This window comes from Salvelinus alpinus, chromosome 27, assembly GCF_045679555.1.
Source record: "Salvelinus alpinus chromosome 27, SLU_Salpinus.1, whole genome shotgun sequence".
Lineage (NCBI taxonomy): Eukaryota > Metazoa > Chordata > Actinopteri > Salmoniformes > Salmonidae > Salvelinus > Salvelinus alpinus.
In genome coordinates, this window is record NC_092112.1 from 40043232 (window position 1) to 40052069 (window position 8838).

An 8838-nucleotide genomic window follows, 5' to 3' on the forward strand; every position below is an offset into this window, starting at 1 on the left:
TGGAGATTTCTGTTGTGACAGCAGGAGAATGTTCAGGTTGTTGATATAGCTTTTTTTTGGGGGGCCGTGAACATCTGCAGAGAAAAACTGTGGTGGTGTTGGTGGTGGATGCGTCGGAGAAGACTAACACACTACCATGTATACTCCAGTGTACTGGTACATTTGTTCATGCTAACCTAAAGCACGAGTAATGAGCACTTAAATGTGTAGCGTCAAAAATGCTAATGGACTTAAAAATGTTCACGGTTTTAATTGATGGAGTAATTAGTGGTGTGTTTGTTGAATAACGTCCAAACCTCATAATCGTTTTCTTGAGAAATTAATGTTTCTTGTTCCTAGTTCAAAGATTAAAAAAAAAAAACACTTTTGTCCTTAGTTAAGGGCTAGATAGTTTTGTATATGCTTTTTTTTTTTGTATTTCCGTAGTTATAAGGGAAATGTCAACTATATTTGTTTTATATAGTATGTGGAGTTTCAGTCTAATTTGGATTCAGACGTCTCTCTGTGTAGTGTGTCTAGATTGCTTAAATCCTTTTTTTGTTTATTAATCAAGTAAATTAATGTACAGGCAGCTACTGTATATCTACAGTAAAACTTTCCTACCATCCTAATACTTTTACAATTCTAGAGATAGTGTTTTTTATATAAGGGGGATAAAAAAATATTTAAAATGACAAAGGGGGATGGTCAAAGGCACATTTTTGATAATTTAAACACATGATAAATACCCATTGATTCTTGAAGAATATCGATTAAAAATGCCTTATACATTTATTCAAAGGGCGTTTCAAGCTTTATCGTTTTTCAGTTTCTAATCTGGTTCCAGTGAGAGGTTTGGTATAGTAGCCTATATAGACAGTAGACACTGGGGGACTATTTTCTCAGGGCCAACACTTCATCTCCTCTCCCTGAGTGAGCATTTGCTCTGTGTAAAAGGAGAACACTTGACCCCTATTGTCTCCATGTACAGACATATTCCTCTGTCTGGGTAATAGGCTTATACATATAGATGCCAAGACACACACACACACACACACACACACACACACACACACACACACACACACACACACACACACACACACACACACACACACACACTGGCATGCCTGAACACACACACACACACACACACGTGCACACGTAGGCACATCAGCATGCACATACACACACACACATACGTGGGAGTGCATCCACAAACACAAGCCATATTACAGAGATGCACACACACACGCACAAAGTCACATTTTTTTTCATTGACGTACCACACCCAGGATGAGCGTGTTTTAAAGGCATTCTTTCCATGGCATTTGACTTGCAACATTCAACTGAAGCAAAACAAATTCCACTCATGAGTGCATTTGAAATAGCGCGGCACAAAACAGACACGCCCAGGAATGTCGTGTCAACTTGCAAAGACCTACCGATAAGAAATCTTGAATTGATACAGTATTATGTTCTGAAAATAGCTACAATGGAAGTAGTGTTGGAATTCATAGTCTATGTGGTTGTATGGAGATGAGAGAAGGGTTTAGTAGATAATGATGTGGCTTTACACAGTAAGAGGATAACTTTAAGTTTTAATCCAGTAGGAATTCACTGGTTTTGCTCGAAATGTTCTTTGTAAAAACTGCTTCTGTTTCTTGCCTTTTTGTATCATTTTTTTTCTCTCAGTTTAGTGCACTTTTCCTGTAGGCTAGTGTCTGTCTGTCTGTCTGTATTTTTTCAGCAGTGCCACTAGGCTTATTTTTCCCTCTGTCTGTCTTTCCTCTCGCTTCAATGGGCCATATGCTTCAACAACATGTGGGAGGCAGGGAGACATCTTGGGTGGAAAATTGATTATAACTGGCTGATCCAGGGTATACGTGTAATGGTGGCCGAGACTGCCTCAGTCCCACAGTGCAATGTCACCACAAGCTATCAGCCTTAGCGCTCTGGGCTTTGATGCTGCTCAGTGCATATTCTGAGCCGGTAAACCTATATGCCCCAGGAGACCAGGTCAACCAATGGGCCCACAGCCATCTCCTCTTCTTTGATATTGTTATGGAAAAGTGGCAACAGACAGATTCTTTTAGGGGCTTGATGTTGCAACAGCTAGAGCTCAGCAGAAACAAAAAAGGGTGACTCTTCTAGCTACGCTGAGTGTGAAGGAGATGTAACTGACCGCCGTTGTTTTAGTGCCAACACAAACTCACTCACTTCTTGGAATCTTTTAATGTGCCATAATAAATTGCAGTAGAAAGCAATTGCTGGGCGATATGCTGAGGGGTTTGAAATTGAATCCTGTATCATGTGGGGACGACGAGGCACCCTCAAAGAGAAACGCCGGGGTCCCTGGGGGATTCTGGGAAGGCCATCCGATCCCACCTCGAATGAGCTGAATTAATGGACACGATACAGCTCTCAGAACTACAGGTCTCTGTACTGTCTGACTGAACACACACACACACACACACACACACACACACACACACACACACACACACACACACACACACACACACACAGGGATAGATGAACCTTGACATGTGTAGTCTAACTACTTCATCACGCGATACAGCAAAAAACCCTCCCAGCAAGAAGAACATTCCAGCAAATGACAGCCCTGATCTGCTGTACCCTCCAAGAGAGATGTGAGTAAGTAAGCCCATTAAATATGTCTCTATAACTCTCACTTGCTAAAATCACCCTGGTCAGCCCAAGGCTGAGACACTCCCTCTGATTGGTTGGCTGCAGTTTGTTTGAGTTTAAACGGTGGGTCGTTGCCGTGGCGTTGGAGCCCCGCTGTGTGGCAGTCAGCCCTGTTTACTCTAACTCCAGGTGGCATTAGCGATATGCATTAGGAGCCCTCTGCCCTCATAATGGCAGAATAAAAGTGAGCCCCAGCGCTGTTGGGCTCAGATGTAACTGGATAAAGGCTGTCAGAGGCTTGTCTGCACCGCAAGTGGAAACGCAGACAGGATCTAATAAGGAGGTCCAACCCGCAGCGATTCAGACAGAATCAAAACAAAGGGGCTCTGAATATGGGCCCTGAGGGTAAATTGGGCCCTTCTGGGCCTAAACCAGTGCCGCCTCTAGCCCGTGTGGGGCCCTAAGAGCGATTTGGATTGGGAGCGCCTTCTGAGTATTGGCCCCTTCTGCGTATAGGCCCCCTCTGCGTATTGGGACCCCCCTTTAAATCTGGACCCCCTCTGCATATAGCAGAGCACTGCTGACATGGGCTAACTGAGTGACTGACATAACAAATGGAAAACTGCTGATGCACCACAGATTTTTGAAATGACACCTTTGTATTCCACTTTTTCTGATTCAGTTCGTAAAGAAAATGGTTGTGGGCCACCTAGTGGCCGCATTTTGTTTCATTGAGTCCAGCTAGCCGATTCGGGATGGTAGCCCACTTTAGGAATATAGACAACCACAGTCAGTCAATGTCTTTTTTATCTGTATTCAGACAGAAGGATGTTTTCTCTTCTTCTCTTCTATCAGGGATAACATTATGGGAATAGAAACCACCAAAAAAGGATTGGGGAGGGGAGAGAGGCAGAGCTGGGTCAGCGTGAGGTATCTGATTGCTCTGTGTGTGTGTGTGTGTGCGTTTGAGTGCGTTCATGCGTGTGTTTCTTTAAAAAAAAAATCCCAGTACAATGTGTGGGAAGACAGACACTGGTCTAAAAGACCCATTCATCCTGAGTCATGTTTCACTAGGGCTGCAGTGTCAGGCTGAGATAGAAAAATAACAGAGCCTAATATCCTCCATATGTCCTAGCAACCCCATGCAGGGAAACAACATCCTGGTCCTGGCTGCCTCTCCTACTGCCTGATCAAAACAATACCTCTTCCTCTCATCGCTGCTCCTGTCCTGCTTACTGGTGTTGGATGGGAATAACTAGGAAAATATATGCGTAACCCTCCCCTGACATAGCGCCTCGTTTGATGTGGATTATTCAAACACATGCACTTTCTCTCCGTTCTCGGAGCAAAAACACATCTGACTCATTAAGTTTGAACAGCTCTGACAGAATATGAATGAGGCCAGCCAGTCAACAAGTTTTGTGGACCTGATTTTTAAGCCTGAGATAAGTTGGCTCGTCAAAACCTTTCTCTCAGATGTTGAGCTGGAGGGCTGTCAATTTTTTCAAACGTGGTGTGAAAAGAAGGTGTCTAAAATGACCTCTTTTATTCTTTAAAAAAAAGCCGCTGATCTTTAATGAATTCACAAGCAGAGCTCTTCCACTGTTGGGCTAATGCGTCTAAATGTTTTTCTTGTTAATTTCGATTTTAACGTAAGAGTATACAGCAGTCAGATCATGTCAAATGCAACAGATAAAAGCCCATTAAATTAACAACACCTCTCACTGATAAGTAGAAGTGAATAATTGCTACGCCTCACCAAATATTTTAGATTTTTTGGGAAAGTGATTCAAAATTATTTAAACAAGATATCAAACGTGTGTACCAGCTGACTTATTAAGTTTGAACACCTCTGTTTCTCACAGTGACAGAATATGAATGAGGCCAGCCAGTCAACAAGTTTTTGATACCTGATTTTTAAGCCTGAGCTAAGTTGGTGTGTCAAAAGCTTTCTCTCAGATGTTGAGCTGGAGGGCTGTCCATTTTTTTGCCAGTCAAAAATAAGGTGTGTCGTGGGATATGATAGTTTAGCCTTGCTTTGCTCCAGGCCAGGTCTGTGGGTCATGTGAAAATGTGAGTGGCTTGGCTGGTATTACTGGCTGCTGGAAGACAGGCAGGGAGAAGGGACAGTACTTTCTCCCTCTGGCTGATAAAAGGCAGAGAGGTGATCACACTGCTGCCCAGGCCTACAGCCCTCTGTTGGGCTACTGCCAAAGCAATACACACACACACACACACACACACACACACACACACACACACACACACACACACACACACACACACACACACACACACACACACACACACACACACACACACACACACACACACACACTCCACCCCCACATCACGGGCCACAGGAATAAGAGATCTGCCTGCCAGGCAGCACTGCCACAGCCAGGTCGTCAACTGAGCCTGCTATTGCAATCTGAACGCAGCCGACGGACTGAAACCAGAGGAGGGCAGGTAGCAAAGCTTGGATGAGCATGTCCAGGCCTTTACATTACAAGCCCTTGGCAAGAGAACAACCAAATGTATAGGCTTGCACAAGGTCCACAAAGTTTATCTAGGATATGTGCTAATGTATTTGTTGACTAAACCGCAATGAATTCAGACTATATCCGTGATGAATGATATGGAATGGAATAGATGTTGCAACAGCAACATGAATAATGACTGATGGTTTAGTGTCTGATTGAGAGTGGAAGAGGCACTAAGGCATGAAGGGGGAGTCGGTGGTCAGTGGTCAGAGACGTGATGCCTGTTAAATGAGTCCACTGTGACGGTGGCTGGACAGAGGAGAAAATAGAGAGAGCGAGAGCGAGAGAGAGAGAGAGAGAGAGACTGTGCGGGAAGCCTTGGCTGCTGGCAGCTCGGAGCGCTCTCTTGGCCGCCTTCTGAACGTTCCAAAACAAACAACAATGGCCCGTCCAGCCTTGCTGCTCACAGCCCATAAAATGACTCTCAGAATTCAGTCAGTCACAAACTACTCTGCTCTCTGGATATCCATGCTCCAGCCAAGAGAGGACGCATACAGTGCAGTTATCACGAGAAGGCTAAACCATTTTCAGTGATTAATCTGAAAGTGAGTTAGAATCAGATAAAATAATGTTTTTGTGTTTTTATAGATTCATCTTTATTTTTATAGTACATAAAAATATGTTTTAAAAATCCTATGAAAATATATAAAAATCATTGACGTCTAAATAAAAAAAAATATATATTTTTGAATCTGGTATTGGGCTAAATTTTGAAACAACCCAGTGGGCAAAAACTGGTGGAATCAAAGACGTTTCCATGTCATTCCAACCAAAAAATGCAATGTAATGATATTGAATCAATGTGGAAAACCGATTGGATTTGAAGAAAGTCATCAACATATGAGAGTTTTGTATTTTTTTCACCCAACTTTTAACCTAAATCCAATGACACGTGACATTTTTTGTTGATTTCACGTTGAATTCACATTAGTTGACAACTCAACCAAATGTAAATCAAAACTAGCTATTGAATTGATGTCTGTGCCCAATGGGAACTAATTAAATGTGGCTGATGGTGAAAATGTAAATAATCAAATGATTTGATATATTGTACTATGCTTATGCACTATTTTAGGATCCTACTTTTTCAATTATTCAGACACACGACATTTATATTGTATTTACATTCATCTGTCATCATGTTCCAAGGAAAAGTTAGCTCACAAATTGTAGTAAAGTATATTTTTCCACGTATAGACTTTTTAGGTCAATTACACATTATCCCTTCCTTTAGCACTAATGACATTACCCGCTGGTATTTGGTTCTATTTTTCTTTCATCTGCTGGAGGCCATTTCTCTCTCCCTCTTTTTCTGATGCCCAGAAGAAGGTGAGGGTTGAAGGCAGTAGGTTATAACTCAGTACGGTTCCTTATGCCTGGCTCTCAGTTTGCCATGTATGCTTTGCTCTCCCTGGCCTCCCTCCCCGCATTTCTGGGCTGTGCCCTGAGTCCAAGTTGCTGCTCTAGACAATGCTTGATTCATGACTGAGTTTCCCGACGGTCATCTGACTCAAGATACTAATGGAGATTTAGGTCATGCACTACCGAGGCACCTAAAGCGAGGGTTGGTATGACGTATTCAACGTGGAGACCTGTAACTGTTCTTTGTAGTGGTATCAAACCTGCTACCTAACCTGATGCTCCTATCACGTAGCAAGTAGCAATATGTTGTTCTGATGTCATAGTTACATCATGATTAAATAGTATGTGAATAGAGTTCTGGGTTCTGAGAAATGTGTTAATTGAAGGTAGGGAAAATACAATTTTACATATACATATACAACACAAATATTGTGGGGTTTGTTCAATAATAATCAAACTGCAGTTTTGGCAAGGGCCTTATGAGTTCCTGCTTTTTCACTGAAATGAAAACTGTATAAGAACCCCCAGTGCAAACATAGTGTGAAAAGAAAGTATCTAAAATCAAATCATAACCACTTTTTATCCTTTTTTTAAAAAGCCGCTGATCTTTAATGAATTCACAAGCAGAGCTCTTCCACGGTTGGGCTAATGCGTCTAAATGTTTTTCTTGTTCATTTCGATTTTAACGTAAGAGTATACAGCAGTCAGATCATGTCAAATGCAACAGATAAAAGCCCATTAAATTAACAACGCCTCTCACTGATAAGTAGGAGTGAATTATTGCTACGCCTCACCAAATATTTTATAATATTCATTTGGAAAGTGATTCAAAAATATTTAAACAAGATATCAAAAGTGTGTACCAGCTTTTATGATGTACCATTATCTTCACAATTTCCAGGCTACTCCTAAGAGCCTGTCTTTCTCAGCTACCCAGAATAATACCCTACTTTATCAGGCTATAAAAATACCATAAGTCATTCTAGGTCAAACAAGTTTCATTGGCCAAAAATACATAGCTCAAACTGTACAACAGTCAGTGAACTGGAATTTTTTTTGCCAATGCCTTAAACATGCATAGACTACTGTATCTAATAGCACCATTTACATTTTAGAATATAGCTTCCTTGTATTCAAATCCAGTGGCTCCCTTTCGGGAGTACGTTCTTCCTTCGCTCAAACTCTACCTCTTTATACAGACGCATTGATTGGTTTAATTATGATTGCACCGATTAAGTGTGTCTTCACTGCTCTCCTAAGCTATCTCAGCCTGAATCACAAAGAACCAGGGAGTTTGAGTTTGGAGCTTTGCTTTAAGTGCTGTGGGGTGTTGTTAGTCTCTCTCTCTCACTCTCTCTCACTCTCTCTCTGCTGTTACTTTCTCTCACATGTTGTCAGACACTCATTAGAAGAGGGGCTCTTACCGTTTTTGAGGCAGCTGGTGGTCAGATCAGGGTCAGAGAGAGAGCGGTGACCTCCCAGAGTTACACACGCATCCCAGGACAGCTCCCGGACGGCAGGGTAGTGAGGGCTCGTTATCTTTAAAGAGCGCAGCGTCTGTCGGGCAGCATGCAGCAAGCGGCAGACGTGTGTCGGGAGGAAACTACAGGCACCAGTCAGAGAGGCGAGAAAGAGCTGAAAGAGAGAGAGAGAGACAGAGCAGGACGCCGGCAGTCGTTTCGCTTCCTCCTCTTGTGTGAGGAGTGTATGTAACTTAACCCCTGAGCAGCCTGAACCTTCACACACCGACACACACAACCAGTTCGAACCCGTCCAACAATGGTTGTCTTTTTTTGTTGTTGTTTAACTCCTCTAACTCCTGAGAGTGGCGATGAGCTCACCGTGGTCTCGTGTTTCAGGGCTGGGGTGTCTTGGAGGAATGTGAGAGCAGGCTCACGGAGAGGCAGAGGCGATGGAGAGGTCAGAGGGCACCAGAGGGCACCTGGGGGAGTTATCAGGGGAATGATGGGGGGGAGTTCCAAGAGATTCACTGAGAAAAAAAAAGAGGAGTTAGGGACTGTTCGACATTTCTGGAACTGGGACCCGGAGAAAAATGGGGGAGGGCCATGTTTTTCCAATTTCAGTCAGGGGAAGGGTTTAGTATTTTTTTTACTCTAGTCTAGTAGAGGGTCATGTCATTTGTAATCGATTACATTTCTAAATTGCCCAATTCTGCCTCTCATCCCTGATTCTCTGCTGGTTGCGAAATATCAGGTCTGAATAAAATGAAAGAATGCCTATAGTTGTACTGTAGGCTATACGAAGTGCATGCTCAGATCATTGTTACTTTGCAGACGTCGCT

At 42.8% G+C, this 8838-nt stretch overlaps 1 protein-coding gene across 1 annotated transcript in view; it reads right to left on the bottom strand.

Moving 5' to 3' along the window:
- LOC139556559 (leucine-rich repeat transmembrane protein FLRT2-like) overlaps nt 1-8409 on the bottom strand; it is a 34721-nt gene extending 26312 nt beyond the window's left edge. Inside the window, exon 1 of the mRNA XM_071370651.1 lies at nt 7961-8409. The gene's annotated coding sequence lies outside the window, so the exon portion shown is untranslated. The remainder of the gene's footprint in view (nt 1-7960) is intronic.
- Between the last annotated feature and the right edge of the window lie 429 nt (nt 8410-8838).